This window comes from Periplaneta americana, chromosome 6 (genome assembly GCF_040183065.1).
Source record: "Periplaneta americana isolate PAMFEO1 chromosome 6, P.americana_PAMFEO1_priV1, whole genome shotgun sequence".
In the NCBI taxonomy this organism is placed as follows: domain Eukaryota; kingdom Metazoa; phylum Arthropoda; class Insecta; order Blattodea; family Blattidae; genus Periplaneta; species Periplaneta americana.
Window position 1 is genome coordinate 77535323 of NC_091122.1, and position 22349 is coordinate 77557671.

At 41.3% G+C, this 22349-nt stretch overlaps 1 protein-coding gene across 5 annotated transcripts in view; it reads left to right on the plus strand.

Moving 5' to 3' along the window:
- Mtr4 (exosome RNA helicase Mtr4) overlaps positions 1 to 22349 on the plus strand; it is a 352727-nt gene that overhangs the window by 68863 nt on the left and 261515 nt on the right. Inside the window, exon 2 of one of the 5 annotated variants that reach the window (XM_069828333.1) lies at positions 6411 to 6630. The exons of the other annotated variants lie outside the window; for them this stretch is intronic. The gene's annotated coding sequence lies outside the window, so the exon portion shown is untranslated. The remainder of the gene's footprint in view (positions 1 to 6410; positions 6631 to 22349) is intronic. 5 annotated transcript variants of the gene reach the window in all.

Below are 22349 nucleotides of genomic sequence, written 5' to 3' on the forward strand. Positions count from 1 at the left end.
GCCCTGAGACGATTTGGCATGGATTCCACTAATTTCCCACAAATATTCTTCATTTCTTCATCGCGAAATCATACACCAATGAGGACAGAAATCATCTTCTCCTTTGTAGAACAATCCTTTTTTGCATTCTTCTTTTGCAAATTGACCACAAGTTCTTAATGGGGTTGATGTCGGGTGAGTTGCCTGGCCAGTGGAGTACCTGAATATTCTTCTTGTTGAAGAATTCTGTAGTTTTTCGAGACGTATGGCATGGTGCCAGGTCTTGTTGGAGCACACCTCTGCCATCCGGAAATGATTTTTGCAGCTGGGGTACGATTCTGGTTTCCAATAAGTGAATATATTTGTCAGAATTCATCATTCCCTTGATAGGTATTAATGCTTCAGGCCCTTCATGTGTGTAGGGGGGTATTTGGGTGCTTGTTGGAGATGAGCTGCTGTTACTTTTTCGGATCCTTTCCGTATGTAAGAAATACAGTGGCCGTGGACCTCGAAATGAGACTCATCGGAAAAAAGTACATTCTTCCAGTCATTCACTGTCCAGTGTTGATGTAATTTTGCCCACATAAAGCGTTTTTTGCACATAACAGGGTTAGCAGTTGCTTCTTAATAGGCTTACGAGCCCTTCGTCCAGCTTCCAAAAGCCTACGCCGCACTGTTGTGACATGAATATTCGCCCCAGTGGTAGCCATTAACTCGCGGGTTAAGTCGACAGCAGTTTGTCTAGGATTTAATTTACTTTTCCTAACAATTAAACGATCATCTGCAGGTGAAGTCTTCCTTTTCCGGTCACAGTTTCCTTTTTTCTGGGGTGTGATGGATCCAGTCTCCCTGTATCGTTTTATGATCGAATTAACAGTAGCCAAACCGATGTGACATTCTGCAGCAATTTGTCTCTGTGTCATAGAAGAATGCTCTGCTAATGTTATAATTTTAGACCGTTTTCGTGGAGTTGTATCCATTTGTGAAGATGACAGAATGTACACAGGATTGCAGTATTAAGTCTTCAACACAACTGAAATGCTTATAAGTACAAAACGACAGGCAAAAGTCACATATTATAAAAAAAATAATGACAGACCTTCAACAATGGAATTACACGCACTACAGATGTCAATTAAAGCGGTATGAGCAGCTGTGAGGCCAACAATGACAGAAAATGTAAAAATATGTCGTGTTCGGATTAATTTGCACGCTACTATAATTATAAGTCAAAATTTTTTCATCCTGTGACTCTCATGATTTACGACTTTTATTTTATATTTGTGATGTATGGTTCCTGAAAATATTGGACTTTTATGATCTTTCTGAAGGATGTTACAAGCAATCATTAGAGACACCATCGCTTGTCATTTTGACGTGTGCCAAGTTTCAGTTCAGCCGTGTCTACACACCAGAAGAGGTTCAAATTTCTGTTGTTGCAGCAAAGTTTAGATTTCATTTCGACCTCTACTAGTGATTTATGACTCTTCACCAGGTCCTTTGTTGGTATCTAAAAATAAAATATTGCTCTCTGAGTGTATGTTGTTTTGACACATGTGCGCCGTTTTCGTCTGCAAAAATAGTTTCACAATAGTAGCCTCTGGAGACAAACGTTATTTGACAGAACAAGAAATTGACTATTTGATGAATATGTCTTGTAAGCAATCAGAAGTTGAAGATCCCCGTAATCTGTGTGGAATTGACGAATTATGTGAAAATAAAGGTATCGACCACGCTGATAAGGATGCAGATTACGTTCCTAGCAGAGGTGAAACTAGTGACTCTTCAGATGATGATTCGTGGCATAATGTGAGCCAAGGTAACAAGCAACCAGAACAGCCAGCTGACACTTCATATACAAGAGATAGGCTACATATTCATTATTATTATTATTATTATTATTATTATTATTATTATTATTATTATTATTATTATTATTATTTCATCACGATATGTTTTTATAAGTAGTATGTTACTTGAATTCGAATTATCACAGCAGCAATATGAAAAAATCTCTATAACACTATTTCGTGGATTGAATTGTATCTCTAATACAAAAGTATCTGATTTATAAATTTATGTTCCAATTAGCAGAGATAGTAGTGGCAGAGGAAGAGGACACAACACAGTTACCATCAATGAGCAGCACCAAAAAAAAGTTACCTGAAACTGTGATGTTCCATAATGAAACTAAATGTGATGTTGACGTGGCTCGACTTTATACTGTGGAATACAGATGCCATAGATGGCCTATGCATGTTTTTTTTTTTAATGTGCTGGACTTGACCGTAATCAATGCATGGATTCTGTACAAGGAGGTAACAGGTGACAAAGTTTCTTGGCGCCAGTTCATATTCAAGTTGGGGGAAGAACTAACCTCTAGCCCACCAGCCCCTCTTCCTGAAAGAATTCTTCAGCAGAGTAACGTTCACAAGACATGTCAGATTGAAGGATGCAGAGAGAAGAATAGAAGTAAAAATCAGTGTACAAAGTGCTTTAAGTACGTATGTCGACCATGCTTAGCAAGTTCCAAGTATACCTTTGTAAGATGTTATGATGCAGCCAGTGGCTTTGAATAAACAATTATGAAAGGATTCCTATTTTTGTGTTTTTTGTTGATACAGTAAAATCCCTAGTAACCGGGACCTTAATAACTGGCAATACCAAAACAATGGCACTTTTGTCTCCTTTCATTTTCAGTAAATATTCGAACCTAAAATTAGTGTATTATTTGTGTTGTGTGATGTGTTTTAATAAAAAAATCCACACAGTTTTTATGTTTATTGCTGTCAGTGTTGCCACATTTGGAAGTTTGTACGAACTTTCATTTTCAGTGAATATTCGAACCTAAAATTAGTGTATTATTTGTGTTGTGTGATGTGATGTGATCCGATCCATACAGTTTTTATGTTTATTCAGATATGAGCAAATGATAGAGAAATAAGCTTCACAATGCTGCAGTTTCAACATTTGGCACCATGAAATATGAACTTGTTTTTTGTATACACTGGTATTTATTCAATTATCCATCAAAATCTCGTATCCAGAACTAGCCTGGTCCCTTTGATGTCAGATAAGAGGGTTTGTACTGTACTTTTAATTCTTGTTTACAGTGTAATGCATAGTGTTTAAATGTGAAAATTATTCCCTCGATTTGTACTTAGATGTCTTAAGATGAACTCAATAGTTATTAAAGTTTAAAGAATCTCATTTCCTAGAGAAAAATGATATATATTCCCTAAAAGTATTTTAAAATTATCTAAACAGACTTCCTGTCCAAAATTGTTAAATACAGAGAGTCGCACTAAAAACCAGCCCGAGTACAGATTGCTCATTGTCGCCCCTCCAATTTGTCACCTATTGTTGCAAAGCTATTGCGACTATGTTTTGTATTGTATTGTCGGTACGAAATCCGTGAAGACTTGGTTCAGATGTATGAAGTAAATATCTCAGCAAGATGTATTCTCTTCAAGAAAGAATTGCAATAGTGGAGGCTTACGTGTCTACCGGTTCATTTAAGGAAATGCGATACATTTTTATAAACAAGTTTCCTGGCGTTTCCATGCCAGCAAAGAGCAGTATACAGGATTTGGTGAAAAAGTGGCATACTGCAGGGTCAGTTGCAAATGCAAAAAAGAATTGAGCCCCGTCCATTCGTACACCTGCTGTAATTGTGAATATTCGAGCATGAATGATCCAGAGACCAAAGAAATTGACATGTAAAATGTCGCAAGAAGTGAATGTTTCGTATAGGTCTTGTCAACGTGTTTTACACCATATAGGGATGAAGCCCTACAAAATGACATGTGTTCAAGAACTGAAGGCAGAAGAGAAGGCAAAACGTGTGAATTAACTTACTGCACATGGCTATGTCCAACAATTGAGAGTGGAATGTTGGATCCTCTGCAGTATTTCATGAGTGATGAAGCCTGATTCCATCTGACAGGACATGTAAACTCCCAGAACACCAGATACTGGTCAACAAACAATTCCTATACGATTCATGAGGAACCTCTTCACGATAGAAAAATTAGAGTGTGGTGTGCTGTGTCAGCAAGTCGGATTGTGGGTCCCATATTTTTTGAAACAACAGTAAACACTGATGTGTATATGTGAATCTTTGAGGAATTTTATACACAGTTGACGCCCCATGAATGCTTGTACACTGTCCTTCAACAGGATGGGGCGACCAGTCACATTCATGAGAGTCTCAATCATGCATTCATGAAAGATTCACATGAGAAAGGACTGTCAGCAAAGGATTGTGGCCACCGCGTTCGCTGGATCTTACCATTTCCGACTTTTATCCATGGGGTAGTGTAGTGTACGCAAATAATAATCCAAGGACATTAGAAGACTTGAAGGACAATATTCGTAATGAAATTTTGAGAATTGATGCAGCAGAGTTGCGCAAAGTGTATAATAACATGTCAGGGCGCGACCAAAAGTGCATTGAAGCACAAGGAGGTCATTTTCAGCACCTAATGTAAAAGACAAAATCGTTTCAGTAAATACAGACCTTTGTATTAGCTTATTTTTTATTTCATTTGTTGTTTGTATGTGCTCGTGGCGGGCCGGTTTTTTGTACGTCACCCAGTATTTGGAAAGAAAACCTAATAAACCTGCACCCATCAAAATGATGGGTCCAGTCCTTGTAGGTAGATAGTAAATCTGGTCCTCCTACTGTTAAGACATATTTTAATTATTCTTTTCTAAATTAGTATTAGTGGAGTAAGAGTAGAATTATAAGTGTTGTGCGACCGTCACTTAGGTCGCCATGATTGCTAACTGGATGGCTACTGCGTTCGACTTCTGCTCTTTCTCATCAGGATTTCTGACACCACCATTGTTCACAACAATGGAAAACTACTTTGCTGGAAAAACTGGAGCTCTCAGGATACTATAGGAAACTACATGACTACTAAACTAAGTCTGAAATGATTGCGTTATTGTAACTCTACTTGATTTATTCTATATTCACAAAATGTACAAAGTTACTTACAGGGTATATCATTCTCCTCTACCGACGCCATCTTCTTTGAGGATAGATTCGAGTTAGGCTAGGTTGTCTGACAATCTCCACCAACTAACCAACTGACCACCGCGTCTCCTCTCCAACACTTTTTATGTTTCGGTACCCGTTTCCCGCCCAGGATACCGACCACGCCATCCACCAGGTGAGATGGTCTTAAAACACTTTTGATTTCACGTACTTACAAATATCGTCTTAATCAATCATTTCTTACATTTAATTTTGATTTAGTGCATTATAGTGACAAGTCACTATAATGAGATTACGCGCAAGAAAAGAGTCCGAACAATGCGTGATATAATTTGACCAATTAAAATGCATGCTTTATCCTACTGGACCAATGGGATTGGGCCAGCAACGATCTGAAGTGTAAGAATACTTTCGTTGTAGGCAGTGATTTTGCCACACGCCCGACAAGACTGTCTATACCGCTGGCTAAGCAGCTCAAGACCGTGTATTCCGCTGACACTTCCTGTTTCAAATTTAATACTCCACAGGGAAACGGAAATCATGCTACAGGGCGTTCTTTAGCCCTGGGGCATAACAATGTCCCCTTCTTTTCAAAAAGACGATGCCTCAATGGCACGTGCTTTTTCATTGCACTTATTGTAAAGCTTAGTGATCGTGGGTTAGATTCTGTAACACATTCACGCACACAAGCAACAGAGAAGGTTTACAGCATGTCAGGGACTCTTCTCTTTGCTCAGGCAGGCTTACGGGGTATTTACTCCTCGCCATTGGCCTTTAAATGCACACCATTTATACTACGAATCTGGTGATCACTAAGTTACAAGGCAGAGCGGAACCACTAATAATGTCCTCTCTAAAAAAAAATAGTTTATGCATTCTAATTGGTTTTGAATTTTCCATGTTAAATTTTGAGACGATCCATAATTTCGTGTGGGTTCGGTTCGTTTCGGTTCGTTACATGGCATCAGCTATAACAGTTATCAGCCCTTGGTATAACAATATATTTTGGGTACTATACTTTCCCCTTTTACAGTAAAATTTTACAATATTGGTTATTATTAAGTTAACATAATATTTCTCTCTCTCATTCACTCACTTTTGGTTCTGTCGGGGCCCCGATATAAACTCTTTTCTCCTCACACATACCACATACACACACTCACACACAGGTTTCACTGTAATTTACTCTATTCTTAAGTTAAATGTTTGTCTTAAAACACTCAAGTCCTAACTCTGTGTTCTGTTGGAAGTCTTTTCGTACTGAGGTGCATTGTGTAATAAATTTACATATAGAGTTCAAAACATTACTTGGAACAAAAAAAAAATGTTTACACAGGAGCCTTATTTATCTTCATTTCTTTATTTTCAATAATTATATTCAATAACTGGTATTCTTTTTTTTTCTTCTTCTTTAAAATTCCCTGATAAGCCCCGCGAGGAGGGAGAGTACTTGGCGGAGAACTTGGACCTGCCTCTGGCGCCGCAGTTTCTCCCACTCGCAGGGACATACCGGACGCGCGGGTTGCCGGCGCGGGACCTCATACCAGGTTCCGCACCCGGAACACCGCAGTAGCCATCGTCGGGGCTCCCCTGGCCCTCGCGACGCCTCATAGGGTGTTCCGTGGAGCAGGACCACTGGGCACCTCGAGGTGTGTGTCATTTCAGGAACGTCTAAAAGAAACAAACCACATCAACATCAGTACTTTTCGCGAGGAGGCGAGGATCACTCGTGTGCTTGCACTTCCGTGCCCCTTCACAGTTTTGCTGACACATAAAGTTAAGTTCTGTGCTGTGCGGTGATAGCGTTCCAGCTGGGACGTGACGTCACCTGTCCGTCGTGGCTCTCGTTGCATACACTGCGGTTTATGTTACGTCGCCGGAGGATGTCTTGCGTTCTCGAAGCCTAGAGCACATACTGTACATAAGTTCAAGTACCACAATGATTAAATTAAGATAATAATTTACGCACTCACAAAAGAGTTTCAGTTACGACATCTCTAACTTCAACTTTCACATCATCTTTGCTTTCCTTTTAAATCATCACTTGAGATATATTTGAATTTGAATATTTACATATATGTATTAGGTAGAGTAACCTTCAAAACTATATTAAATGCTATTATATCTCTGTGTCAAATTAACCCTAAACTTAAGAACATAGCTCATCCCATTATATAAAATGTTTCAAAATCTATATACATGTTACATAGCAGTTAACTCGAGAAACAAAATTATTTATGATACAATTATTTCAAGTTACAACAGTAGAAATAAATATTACAAGTGCCATTTTCAGCTTTGGCATCTTCAGGCGAGCTTCAGGCTCTACTTAATATTATACAATATACTTAGAGTTTTTCCTGGAATGAGCGATATCACGTCGAAGGTCGCTCAGATCCGATGACACAGGCTTCCTCAGTTTCTCTGGGTAGACAGTGCGGCTGAGTAGCTGAAAACATCGTTACAAGTGGGGATCAGAGAGTGTAAGTCTCGTCCCCATATTTCATTAGGTAATTTCCTTACGATAACAATCACACAATCTGCTATTAAATAGGTCAATAAATGTTTCTATTTCGCAATCCGTAGCGAGGTGAAGTCGGTTGGTCTCTCTGTTTGACTGTTTCATTACTCACACTGGGAGCATTAACTGAGTTTGGGTCGAACTCGTGGTCTGGTTCAGTAGAACTCTGTGCCTGGGGAGGATCACGTAATCTTGCTTTCCACGAGGCAAGAGGGATTTCGTCCTCGGACTCAAAGTCTTCATCTCTCCCTACTCTATCTCTTAACTCGCTCAGTGGCATCTCATCTTCCGATGTCCACGCGTTTTCTGGCGCCGTTCCTGGCGTTTCACTGACTATCTCTTCACCTTGGGGTTCGCTGTTCGATTCCGCTGCCAGGGGTCCTTCATAATTCTCCCAATAATGTGTGTACATTGTATGTATGTATGTATTTATGTATGTATTTATTTACACTGCAAGTGGGCAAGCACCCGGTGGCAGTGGTATATACAATATTAACAATACACAGTTAAAATGATAAGCAATCCACAATAAAATTTACAATACATAATACAATTTACAACACATATACAATACTTTCATTATTACTGTAGGGTAACTGTCGTCATCCTGATCATCGACTCTACCAGGGCACAACTTTAACCTATTCACATGAACTACCTGTGTCCTACCGTCTCCGTATCGAATGCGGTAATTGACTTCATTTAGTCTTTCTACTATCTCAACGGGACCTGTCCACGGTTTAGCAAGTTTCTTTGTTACCCCTTTCTTCAATACTGTGCTATGTATGAATACTTTGTCTCCTACTTCGAATGTTTGTAGTTTCACATTTCGTATCTTGTTGTATTGCCTCGCTTGCGTTGTCTTACTCTGCTTTAGTCGATCTCTAACCACATTATAGGCCGTCTCTAGTTTCTTGGCTAGGCCAACTACAGGGTCGGATTCTATACTTTCTCTCGGAAATTTTGGACTGATATCGACTGGGAATGGCAGAGGCATTTCCCTGCCATACAAGAGAAAGAAAGGGGAGTAGCCGGTCACTGAGTGGGGTGTACTTCTGTACGCCATTTGTACAATGGCTATCCATTTATCCCAATCTCTTTGGTCTTTACGCACAAAGTGAGACATCATGGCCGTGAACGTTTGATGACTACGTTGAACTAGTCCATTCACCATGGGATGATATGGACTTGTCTGTATTTTCTTTATGCGTAGCAATTTGCAAACTTCCTTGAACAATGTGGACACAAAATTTCTGCCTTGATCAGTTAATACTTGTTTAGGGGTTCCATGACGAGCAATTATTTTCGTGACAAATTCCCTAGCTACAGTTTCTGCAGATTGGTCAGGTATCGGAATAGCTTCACTCCACTTCATGAAGGCATCCATGAAAGTCAATAGATAGACGTTTCCTGAAGTGGTTTTTGGAAATGAATCAAGGATGTCCATGCTAACTAATTCAAAGGGTTTCACCACTTCACCGAACTCCTGAAGAGGGGCTACAGGGTGTTTTCCTGTTTTCCTTTCACAACATGACATACAATTCGCAACATAATTTTCCACGTCTGATCTCATATCTGGCCAATAGAAACGTCGACTTAATAAGTCATAGGTTCGCCTTTGACCTTGGTGTGCATCAATTGGTGAAACATGATATGTCTTTAGTATAGTCGATCTCAATGGTTTAGGTACTACCAAACAAGGTTCACGGTCGTTTTGGATTCGAAACAAAACCCCATTGTCAACTAATTTAAACTGATTTGTGTCATTCAACCATTGCGCGTATTGTGTTTCTGCAATCTGCAGATTTCAAACGGATTGAGGTCCCATCTCGTCGACCTTAACAAAGGGTACTTCATGAATTCTATACAGAGCATCAGCGTTCTGATGTTTCTTTCCTGGTTTGTACTGAACCTGGAAATTAAATTCAGACAATCTGAGAGTCCATCGGAGCAGTCTCGAATTCGGCTCCTTTAGACTCATTAACCAACGAAGAGCTGCATGATCGGTCACTGCGGTGAACTTGTGACCATACAGGTAACACCTAAAGTACATTGTAGCCCATACTAGAGCTAATAGCTCACGTTCTGGATGGAATAGTTCCTTTCAGATTTCTGTAGTACTCGTGAGGCATATGCAATTGGATGCTCTTCTCCTCCTATCTTTTGAGATAAAACGGCTCCTAGCGCAGTTCCTGATGCGTCTGTCGCTAGTATAAATGGTTTACTGAAATCAGGATATTTCAGGATCGGTTCACTACACAGTGCTTCTTTCAACGTCCTAAATGCATTTTCCTGTGTTATGGTCCAAACAAATGTAGCATCCTTTCTTGTGAGATCTGATAAGGGTTTAGCAATTTCAGCAAAGTTGGCAACATGTCTATGGTAATAGCCTGCTAGACCAAGGAATGATCGTATTTGTTTTGCGTTTTTCGGAACTGGAAATATTTTTACTGCTTGAATTTTCTGTGGGTCGGGATGTACGCCTCTAGAGTCCACTACATGACCTAAGTACTCGATTTCGGGTACTGCAATAGTACATTTTAGACGATGTGCTTTCAGATTCGCGTCTCTTAAACGCTGCAAAATTTCTTTTAATCTCTCTGCATGTTCCTCTATTGTTGAACTGTAGACAATGACGTCATCAATATAAACAAATGCTGATACGCCTTTTAAGCCTGCTAAGACTCCGTCCATTAGTCTTTGAAAAGTACTCGGGGCTCCTACTAGACCAAACGCCATTCGATTGTATTCAAACGTTCCCATGGGTGTACCGAAAGCAGTTTTCTCTTTATCTTTTTCCTCAATTTCGACTTGCTAAAAGCCACTGAATAAATCGATTTTGCTGAAGTACTTAGTACCAGATAAACTTTCGAGCGTTTCTACGATATTAGGGAGTGAATATGAATCACCATGGGTAACAGAATTTAGGCCTCTGAAATCAGTACAGAATCGCATTTGCTCGCTTCCATCAGGCGATTTCTTTGGGACTAGCTCCACGGGCTGGCAGACGGTCTGATTATGTTCTTATGTAGCATATCCTGTAACATGTCCTTGACTACCTCTTTATAATTGTGTGGCAACCTATAGGGTGTTTTCTTGATCGGTAGGGCATCTCCTACGTTAATCCTGTGTTTCACCTTACTGGTGCACCCTAATTCATTTTGTGTAGGATCCTGGAAAACATCTCGGTATTCGTGAAGAACTTCTCTTATTATTACCTGATCTGTTTCGCTCAAATGGTCTAAGCTGATAGATTCTACAATATTCTCTGAACTTTCTCCTATTGCACTTACAACATTACGATGGGGACTTTTCGTCTGTTCTTGTGGTACTCAATTTCTCCTAATATTCGTGTCTTATGTACTCTTATTTCTTCTCCCGTACAATTTATGATTTTCACAGAGACTAACTGACTCTTACTTGGCTCGATTTCATTAAGGGTTCTAGCAACATATACACCATTTATTCCGAAACTCGCCGGCTCGAGAATAATCGGAATTTTGTCTTCAAACGTCTTCATATTTCTCTTATTGGAATCTACCCCTACCCTGGTGGTATTTCCATTGACTCGTCCTAAGAGCACTACTTCGCTTCTTGGCGGTATAATAGCTTCCTTGCTATTTCGAACAATCACGCCTCGGGATTTAGATTTAGGATGTGGGTCTGTCCTAAGACATTTTGACTTTTCCCTCTCACTGTGTCCTACTTGATGCGACGAACTCAAATTCTGCATCTGCTGCGCTCGAGTCATTGACCTATTTTGGGCGGCCGTCCCAACGTCAATTACGCCTACCTTTTCGTGACATGTGGATTCGTTTGTCAAATTTATAACCCAGCCTTCCTTCGTCTTCAACCTTCGGCTTCCTACATCGAGGATACAACTGTGTTTCTGTAGAAAATCTAGACCTAGCAATCCACCTACTTCCGGGCCTGCATTTATTGGACACACTATAAAACTATGCGTGATCCTTACCGCAATGGGAATTCTAATTCAAGATCTTGGGTTCCCTTTACCTCAAGACTCTTCCCGGTAATACTTATCGCCCTTTTATCAGTATCATTAATCGGATTCCTTGCTAACCCTGGTCGGACGATTAATATGGTTGCCCCTGTATCTACTAACCACTTAATTACCTTCCTGTTTACCCTTGCTATGGCTAGGAGTCCTGTCATGCGTGTACCAGTAATGGGGGGAGTGCAAGCGGATAGTTTATTCATTGCCTTGACGTTACGGGATTTGGAGCCAAGGCATCCCCGTTTCCCTGGTTTGGTCTATTATATCTATTACGAAAACACTCTCTTGCTATATGACCCCTTTTTCTGCAAGAGTAACACACTATATTATCCCTGCAAAATCCGTATGCAGCACCTCTATTTCTATTGGTGTATTGGTAGTGACTTTCTCTCAGCGTCTCTGCGCTGCTGGTGACGTGGGGTGGAAAGTGACTTTTCCTCACGGCAATCTTCAGTCATGTGCCCGTTACGGAGACATTTGTGACAGAATTTATGTTCTGTTACTACGAATACATCGCGATGACTTGTTTCCTGTCTCGCTTCGTTCGTCGCGGAGATAGCTAACTCGACAGCGTCTTTCATATTCTTCGGCCTTCCTAACCGAACATATTTGCCTATTTCACCTCTTAACCCTGCTATGTATGCGGCTAACAATCGACGTTCTGCCTCTTCTGTGAGGATGCGTCGTTCTAACGGATCTCTAGTCTCTTTTAAAGTTTTTGAGCTGAGAGCTTTAACCCTATCCGCAAATGCTTCTGGACTTTCCTTTTCCTTTTGTGTAGCTGTTTGTAGCTCTACATAGTAGAAATTATCAGGCATTTTTCCCCTAAATCTCTCCTCAAACGCTGCTCTAATGTCTGCGAAGTTGGTGCCATCTTGAGTAAGATCCGGTCTGCTTTGCAAAAATTCGAATGCGGGTCCTGCTATTTTAAGTCTGAGTACGTATTTCTTATCTTCGTCACTTAAATTTCGTAATCGCGCAGCGGCGTCAATATTGTTGAAAAATTCATAAACCGGTAAGCTGCCTGGTAAGCCTGTCCATTCTTTCAACGCGGTAGCTGGAGATAGATCTTTAGTTCTCCGCTGTGTTCGCAAAGCCTCTACTTCGCTTTGTAATCTAACAACGGCGTGTTCGAGATTATGCGCCATTTTGTTTTACTAGAGGGAATCAGCCACTAGCCGCCACACGCAAATTGTTACGTAGCACCATATTACACATTATACATTATAGCACACACTTCTTATAAAATAACTTAACTACTAAACACATTATTATCAGCCTGAAATAAATAGACATTATTATTCAGTAGTTTCCCTTGTATCCTGATAGACAGCTACTTATTGAATAGAACGCGTCTATAAGCAGTTCGCGTCGTATCCCACTTCTGACACCATTTTTGTTGTGCGCCCGTCACTTAGGTTGCACTGATTGCTAGCCGGATGGCTACTGCGTTCGACTTCTGCTCTTTCTCATCAGGATTTCTGACACTACCATTGTTCACAACAATGGAAAACTACTTTGCTGGAAAAACTGGAGCTCTCAGGATACTATAGGAAACTACATGACTACTAAACTAAGTCTGAAATGATTGCGTTATTGTAACTCTACTTGATTTATTCTATATTTACAAAATGTACAAAGTTACTTACAGGGTATATCATTCTCCTCTACCGACGCCATCTTCTGTGAGGATAGATTCGACTTAGGCTAGGTTGTCTGACAATCTCCACCAACTAACCAACTGACCACCGCGTCTCCTCTCCAACACTTTTTATGTTTCGGTACCCGTTTCCCGCCCGGGATACCGACCACGCCATCCACCAGGTGAGATGGTCTTAAAACACTTTTGATTTCACGTACTTACAAATATCGTCTTAATCAATCATTTCTTACATTTAATTTTGATTTAGTGCATTATAGTGACAAGTCACTATAATGAGATTACGCGCAAGAAAAAGAGTCCGAACAATGCGTGATATAATTTGACCAATTAAAATGCATGCTTTATCCTACTGGACCAATGGGATTGGGCCAGCAACGATCTGAAGTGTAAGAATACTTTCGTTGTAGGCAGTGATTTTGCCACACGCCCGACAAGACTGTCTATACCGCTGGCTAAGCAGCTCAAGACCGTGTATTCCGCTGACACTTCCTGTTACAAATTTAATACTCCACAGGGAAACGGAAATCATGCTACAGGGCGTTCTTTAGCCCTGGGGCATAACATAAGCACTTCTTCATCCAAAAATTTCATACTGGAGTATAGATTGAAATAAAGGTAAATAAATTAGACGTAAAATATTAACTGGGAAATGTGGCCGAAGTATAACAAAGAAATAAATTGTTTTTCGTAATCTGTTGCACAAGTACATATGTTTATTACATCGTAAATTTCGGTCGATTGTATGCCCAAATACTTCAACTTATGATGATTCATTAAAATAGGACATTTACGATTTTGAAAACAAAAAAAAAAAAAAACAATCAGCATGATGAATTTTGATATTAAGAGAAGATTGAGAAGTTTTAAGATCATTGGACTTTGGTGGAAATGGAACAACAGTTGTTTTGGATGTGTTTAAGGAATGAGCGTTCGGATCAAACCTCTTTTTAATTACCAGTACATTAATCACATTAATATGAGTGTCTGTGCAAGTTTTTTTCATCAAAAAGAATTACGATATCGTCTGTATATGAATAGAAAACCCCATTGTATTTGTGTAAATCAGTTAATAACAAATCATATGTTAAATAGGAATAAAATGGGAACAAGAACAGTGCCTTGAGGGACCCCTATTCGCATGTTCTGAGTCAAGGCTGGGCACTGGGAGCGAATCCAACTCTAAACAGGGATGCTTAATATTCATCTGTCATGGCATCAAAGGTGCATGGTATTCGGCAGGGAAGAAAGGGTTTGAAGAGAAGTCATATAGCTCCCTGTGAGAGAGTAGAACTCGCTCTTGGTGCCCAGCCCTGTTCTGAGTAAAACTAAATCCTTATCAGTTTCAGTTATGTGATTTATATTATTCAAATATGACTTAAATAAACTTAAAACATGACCATTAATGCCTAACAAGATTAATTTTCTAATAAAATATAGTTATTAATTGTATCAAAGGCTTTTCTTATACATATCCAGAAATATACCCAATTATTTATTCTCTTGATCTAACTTATGTATGATTTTATTGGTAACACATGAAATAGCATCCTCTGTGCCGAGTTTATTTCGAAAACCGAATTGATTTGAAGAAAATATGTTGTATTAATCCAAATAATTTAATAGAAAATATTTTATACATTTTCTAAGAGTTCAGATATACATGAGAGTAAAGATATTGAATAATATCGGGGGAAAAATTGTTCCGGGACCTGGTATCCTGGGACCCTTTGGTTAGCGCAAAATACTTTACCGACTTAGCTACCACAGGAACCATACACGACACCATTACAATTCTTCCCTTTATATCCACACAACTCAAATGGGCTGACAAGATGCCAGAAACCCAACTCTGAGTGCACACAATTCTGTGTGACTTAAATTATGGCTTTCTGTTAACATATCTACAGTAACGAATATATTATGCAAATCTGGCTTTCATGTAGAGCTTCTACCTGAAAGCCAGATTTGCATAGTAAAGATATTGGTCAGTATGTTCATGCATTTTTTTATCTCCTGATTCGAAAATTGGGACAATTACAGCACTTTTAGTTTATCTGGAAATTTAGCATGTAAGAAACACAAATTCAGTTCAGAAGCTCAGTACATACAGACGTGTTTTTGTGTGCTCCGTGGTGCGAGTTATTATAGTCTAACAATGGGTAGAAACAAGGGTGCAAACTGTGAAGGAGGAAGTGGGAAAGATCAGGACAGTCAGGTTATTTCAACTCTTAAACTTATGTTTAGGATCTTAAATCTTCAGTACAGCTGAAGGTAAATGAACTGAAAAAAATCAATTGAATTCATGTCTTCTACGTTTGACAGTCTTCGAGAAGAATTGCCGCACACAAGACATGAACTGAACTCCATGCAGGAGGAGATGAAGAGGTTGATGCAAAAGAATAATCGTTTCAAACAGGAAGTGAATGATCTGAAACAATAGACAACAGAGGCAATATATAGGTGTTCTATTACAATCGTGTAAACAGATCTCACTTATGGTAACCTCCGTTTTTCTCAATTCACTTGGTCAACTCGTTGAACAATGTCTTCTGTTGCGACAGTCTGGCGTCCTTGTCCCCCTTCATCATGAAGATTGGTTCGGCCTTCTTTAAATTTCCTATACCAATCACACACAAGACTATCACTCGTAAAGTTTTCACTGTACACTCTGCTCATTTTTCGACGAATTTTTGCTGCATTATTCCCTTCTGCGTGAAGAAACCGAATTACACTACACAAGAGAAGACATTTTTCAATGAGTTGACCAAGTGATTCAAGAAAAACGGAGGTTTAGCATAAGTGAGTTGTATGTGGAATTTCCTGAAGTTTCAAGATCATCTATTTACACGATCGTATTAAAACACCTATGCTACAAAAAACTGTGCGCTCGATGGGTTCCAAAGATGTTTTTCTGATGATGACAAAGGTTGCTGAATGGCATCAGCGCTGACGTTTCTCACCTGTTGTGAGGCTGAAGGTGAAGATTTTTAAAAATCAATTGTGATTGGAGATGAGACCTGGATTTAATATGTCATCCCCGAAACAAAACAACAGTCTCAACAATGGATGCACTCAAACTCGTGAAACAAACCTTCAATAAAAGGAAGGTTATGGCTTCCATGTTTTGGGACTAAATTGTGTGTTGTTCGTTGAGTTTTTGGAACTGGAAACTATGATCAATGCAGCTGTTTATTGTCAGACTTCATGACGACTTTGGAGAGCCATTCAAAACAAAAGAAGAGGCATTCTAACTTTTGGAGTTCTGATTAATGACAACACCCGCCCTCACAGTGCTGCTGTAACCCAATAGCTTCTTCAGCATTTTCGATGGAAAGTGTTTAAACATCTGGCATATAGCCCCGACTTAGCACTGAGCAACTTCCACCTCTTCCCTGGACTGAAAAAGTGGCTAGGAGGGCAAAGGTTCCAGACGAATGAGGAGCTTCAAAACAATGTTAAGCCCATCTCAACTCACTGGTGGCAACATTCTATGAAGAGGAGATTGGAAAGCTGGTCCACAATCTTGACTGTGATTATGTCGAAAAGTAACCATGTTTGTACATAACTTTTGGTAATAAATTCATTTTGTTATTTACACATTTGTTTATTTTATGAACCATTGGAAGTTGAAAAAAAAAACAGACCTCGTATTTTCTTAGCAAGCTTGTGTCTAGTTCGTATAGACTTCACGATACCAACTGTGATTCAAGGCTTTATTTTTTATATTTACTGCACTCATGGGGGAAAAAAAACCCGGACATTTGTTTTATAAAAAGAAAAATTACATGTATGTTAGAGTTGTAGTAGGTCATGCATCATGTTGAAAGATTGCGTTTTGCAAAGGATCATAGAGCCTGGAGAAATGAACAGTGGAGTTGTGTTCTGTTACAGAGGAGTCCCATTTCAATCTATGCTTACCTGATGGACGTGAAAGAATTTGGAGAAGGAGAGGAGACTGATTTCTGTAATGCTGTATTTCTGAGAGGTTGCCATTTGGAGATGTTGGAGTGATGGTTTGGGCAGGAGTGTGTACGAATGCTCATACAGAGTTGGTTTTCATAGATGGAAATCTAACAGCTGATAGATACAGTTCCCCAAGAAAAGAATGAGACGATTGAATATTCCTAAGTTTCAGATGTAAGACATTGCGCATGATTGGAGACCAGAGCACTGATACACAAGATAACAAATATTGAGTTACTTAAATTCAGGCTATTTTGTTTGTTCCTAGCATCATTCCGAAATTCACTTCAAAAACAGGCTATATACATAAATCATGTAGTTAAATCGACATTGGACCTTCATGACTAGATCGACACTCCGCACAGAAAGGAAAACTTTCATGTCGTTTCAGTAGCTCAGATGCTAAGACTTCTGTGTGTTATGTAGAAGAGTGTGAGTTCGATTCTTAGTCTATACAACGATTTTTTTTTTGTCTAAATAACGTTGAAATAGTGTTCTACAAAGTTCTGAGATTAAGTGTTAATAATCGCAGACAGTACAAAGTTACAAATTATAATATTAGAAACATTAATCTAATGAATGCATTTACACCATTCTTATTTATGTGTTTGTGTATACACACACACACACACACACACACACACACACACACACACACACACACATGCGGTTTAAATGCATATATATTAAAAATTAACAATTAGAATGAACTGCCAGAAAACTCTTAAAGTCCCTCAAACAAAACAGCATAACACTGGTCTTCCAGTGGATCCTAGGACACTCACGGATACATGGTAATGAGCAAGCAGATGTGTTAGCCAAGAAAGGAGCCCAATTATCTTTAAACATAAACCAATGCCATATATCTCTCTAAAGCAATATGTGAAACTACTTATGAAAGATGAATCAACACAGGAGATGAATACCAGGATATCCAACAAACACTGGAGAACCCTAATCTAGAACACTCCCAGCAACCCAAGAAGAGATGCAATAGCAGTCTTCCGTCTCAATACTGGGCACGATAGTCTGGCAAAACACCTCCAGCGCTTTGGGATTTTGCACTCTCCTGCCTGCTTACTTTGTGGAATGAACGAAGACATGGACTGACAACATTTCCAAAGGTGTCCAGCCCTCCATTGCTCCTCGGAAACCAACCGGTACTGGGAAGTATGAGCGATGATGATATTATTATAGTTCTGTTTAATGTTTTTGTAAAAGTTCTTATCTTAACTAATTACTAGCCATTAGATAAATAAAATATTGTGACTTTTATTCACAGCAATAATGGTTTTTTATTTCTGAGTTTGAACACACACCCGTCAACAATGGGTATTTCACTCAACACTGCAACACAGTATTCGTTATTGCACTCCACAGAACGACAATGACTATTCACGTTTATTATTGAGAAGAACCACAATGTACTCTTAATTTCAACTAATGTTTACAAAGCACTATTTACAAAACAAAACTGTCAGTTCTCAGTTTTCACAGTTCGTTCGCCTTGGCTAGTTCTTCTAGCTCACTCACTCAAGTTCATGGTACGTCGAACCCAAGACTTCCAGATAACAGTCCACTGCACTTCGAACCCAATACTTCGAGAGTCAGTTCACTGTACTGCGAACCCAAGACTTCCAGACGCATTGCCCTCGCCTGGACGCTCCCACAGTACTCACTTAAGTTCACTGTACTTCGAACCCAAGACTTCCACTGGATACGTCTCCGCTAACTATCTTTCTCGCAGCTGACTGTCTAACTAGACTGGCTCAAATGAACTAAACTCTGCACCTCACTTGCCCCTTCTATTTATTAGATCACACATTCTCCAATGTACTGTCTCGTAGCTTCTGCAACAATCGGTCTTCGGGAACAATCTGTTTCCATGTGTTTCGTTACTTCCGCCGCAGTCTGTTTTCTCCCCCTCTCCCTTCGCCACGACCAGTGCCCACCGAAGCTCGCATTTCCACTCCCTGCGCCGCAGCGCGCCTTCCTTCTGCCGGACGCGCGCGAAACTCCCCGACGTGACCAGGACTTTCAACATGACACCACATTACTCCCACCTTAGGGCTGAACGTCCCGGACAGTCCCCTGGTAAGCCACTAGTCGGTCCAGATGCACCACCATCATCTTCCCTCGGGGTTGTCGCTGGATGCGGTACTCCACGTGATTGATATCTGGGTTACCATGTGGTAGGGTCCATCCCAGGCATGCTGCAACTTCGGTGATTTTCTGTTGGTCCTGGTTGCCACACCAGTTCGCTCTCCTGGAATCCTGCAGACTTGGCTAATCTGTCGTAACGCACTTTCATCCCGTCGCTTGCCATCTTGAGGTGCTCTCTTGCCAGTTGATGGACTCCATTCAACCTCTCAGTCAGTTTGCCATTTAGTCAGTCACGGGCTGGTCAGCGCTGGGTGGCATGCCAAACAGCAGATCATAGGGCAGGCACAGCTCTCTCCCGAAGACCATGTTTGCCGGTGTCATCTTTGTTGTATCATGGACCAAAGCTCTATAGGCCAAGAGGAACAGTTGGACTCTGGCATCCCAGTCTCGCTGATGGTTGGACACTATCTTCCGCAGGTGCTCTTCCAGGGTTTTGATGTAGCTTTCCACCATGCCGTCGAACTGTGGGTGGAGGGGAGTAGTCCTGGTTTTATGCACCCCCAGACACGAACAATTCTCTCATCAGGTTGGATTCGAAGTTACGCCCCTTATCACTATGCAGTTCCCAGGGCACACCGAATCGGCAGATGAAGCTATCAAGCAGTGCGTCTGCCACCGTCGAAGCCTCTTGGTTGGGAATCGCGTACACCTCTGGCCATTTTGTGAAATATGGCTACTAGCAGGTAGCGGTTCCCTCGATCAGTGGCCGGAAATAGTCCAGCAACGTCGATAGCGATTTTCTCAAAAGGAGCTCCCACGTTGTACTGCTGCATGGCCCCTCTACTGCGTGTCCTTGGTCCGCGACTGGATGCACATGTGTCGCACCTTTGGCACCATTGTTCTGTGTCGGTTCTCTGATGCAACCAGTAGAACCTTTGCCTTAACTTGTCCAGCATCTTGTTGGCTCCCAAGTGGCCTCCACACACGCCAGCATGAGTCTCCTCCAGCACTTCCTTCACCTTGCTCCTGGGCAGGACAAGTCGTTCTATGCGGATCCTTCCATCGGCCGAGTCCACACCTGTGGAGTAACGGTCAGCGCATCTGGCCGGGAAACCAGGTGGCCCGGGTTCGATTCCCGGTCGGGGCAAGTTACCTGGTTGAGGTTTTTTCCGGGGTTTTCCTTCAACCCATCATGAGCAAATGCTGGGTAACTTTCGGTTCTGGACCCCGGACTCATTTCACTGGCATTATCACCTTCATCTCATTCAGACGCTAAATAACCAAAGATGTTGATAAAGCGTCGTAAAATAACCTACCAAAAAAAATCCATCAGCTGACTCCCAAATCCTCTTCAGGATACCATCCTTGACAGTGAAGGATTCCCACTGAGGGTCCTCCAACTGCTCCCTCTTTATGGCAGCGTTATCCCATCCTGGCCTCGGATGGGTGGCGATTGCTTGGAGTGCTTGGACGCCATCTCGCTCTTCTACTTTCAGGCAATGTCTCCAGCCATCCAGGGACGGACGTCGTGATAGGGCATCAGCATTGCAATGTTTCTTCCCTTGGCAGTGTTCGAAGGTGAAGTTGTATTCCTGCAGACGTTGAACCCAACGGGCAGTTTGCCCCTCCAGATTCTTGAAGCCCAATAGCCAGGTGAGTGCAGAGTGGTCTGTCCTCAGATGGAATTCCTGGCCATACAAATATTTGTGGATATGCTTCAGAGCTTCCACAATGGCAAGAAGTTCTCTACGTGTCACGCAGTAGTTTCTTTTAGTCTTGGAGAGTGTTTGGCTGAAGTAGCCAATCACCCTCTCTTGCCCATCCTGTTCCTGAGAAAGTACTCCAGTGATGCCTACATTGCTAGCGTCCATGTCGAGCGTGAACTTCCTTCCAGGGACGAGGTATTCGAGTACAGGAGCAGTGCAGAGCGCCTCTTTCAGTGATTGGAAGTAGACTCTGCCTCATCCGTCCATTGTAATTGTCGCTTCTCCTTGGTCAGCTAGGTTAGAGGCTAAGCGATGTTGGCTTTCCCAGCTACGAACCTTGTGTAATAAGTGCAGAGGCCGAGAAACTCCTGCTTGTCCCTCGGTCTCGTCCATCCTCTGATGGCTCGCAGCTTCGGGTCTGTGGCCACTCGGTGGTCCGTACTACGTGCCCCAAGTTGCCGATCTTCTTCTGGAACAGATGACATTTCTTTGGGTTCAATTTCAGCCTGGCTTGTCGCAGTCTCTCGAAACTTTCCTCAGGTTCGACAGTTGTTCTCCGAAGGTCTTGCCGACCACGATGACGTCATCAAGGTACAGCAAACAGGTGTCTTATGTCAGGCCTCTTATTATGTACTCCATTAGTCTCTGTAATGTAGCCGGGGCGTTGCAGAGACCAAACAGCATAACAGTGAACTGCCATAGTCCCTAGCCTGTAGAGAATTCCATTTTCTCCTTGTTCTCAGGATGTAGCACCACCTGCCAGTATCCTGACTTGAGATCCAATGTTGAGAACCTCTCTGCTCCCGCCGTGTCCAAAGTGTCGTCAATTCGTGGGAGGGGAAAGCAGTCCTTGGTGATGTCATTGTGTCTTCTGTAGTCCACGCAGAAACGCAAGTCCCCATTCTTCTTCTTCACCACCACAGGTGATGACCAAGGGCTGTCGAATTCCACGATGACCCCTCTTGCTTTCATACCCTGCAACTGGTTGTCAATCTCCCTCTGTTTAGCTAGAGGGACACGTCGAGAAGGATGTCTGATTGGGCGAGCATTTCCGGTGTTGATGCTGTGGTGAACTTTCTCCATTCTCCCGTAGACATTTTCAGACAGACTGAACACGTCCTGAAATTCTGTCAATAGATCGTGGACTTGTCTTCTCTCTCCTTTGCTTAAATTCTGTGCCAGTTCTCGAGCCAGCTCTTTCAGTGATGGGTCTAGCTCTTGACGTGGTAACTGACACTCCTCCTTATCCCCCAGAGACGTCACAGACACTACCGGCTCGACGCTACCTAGTACAGTTTCACTAGGCACCTTCTTGTCCTGTTTGGTGATATTCAGGACCCTCAGCGGTACTACCTACTGGTTTGGGAGTAAGGATCTGGCCACATAAACCCCCTCTA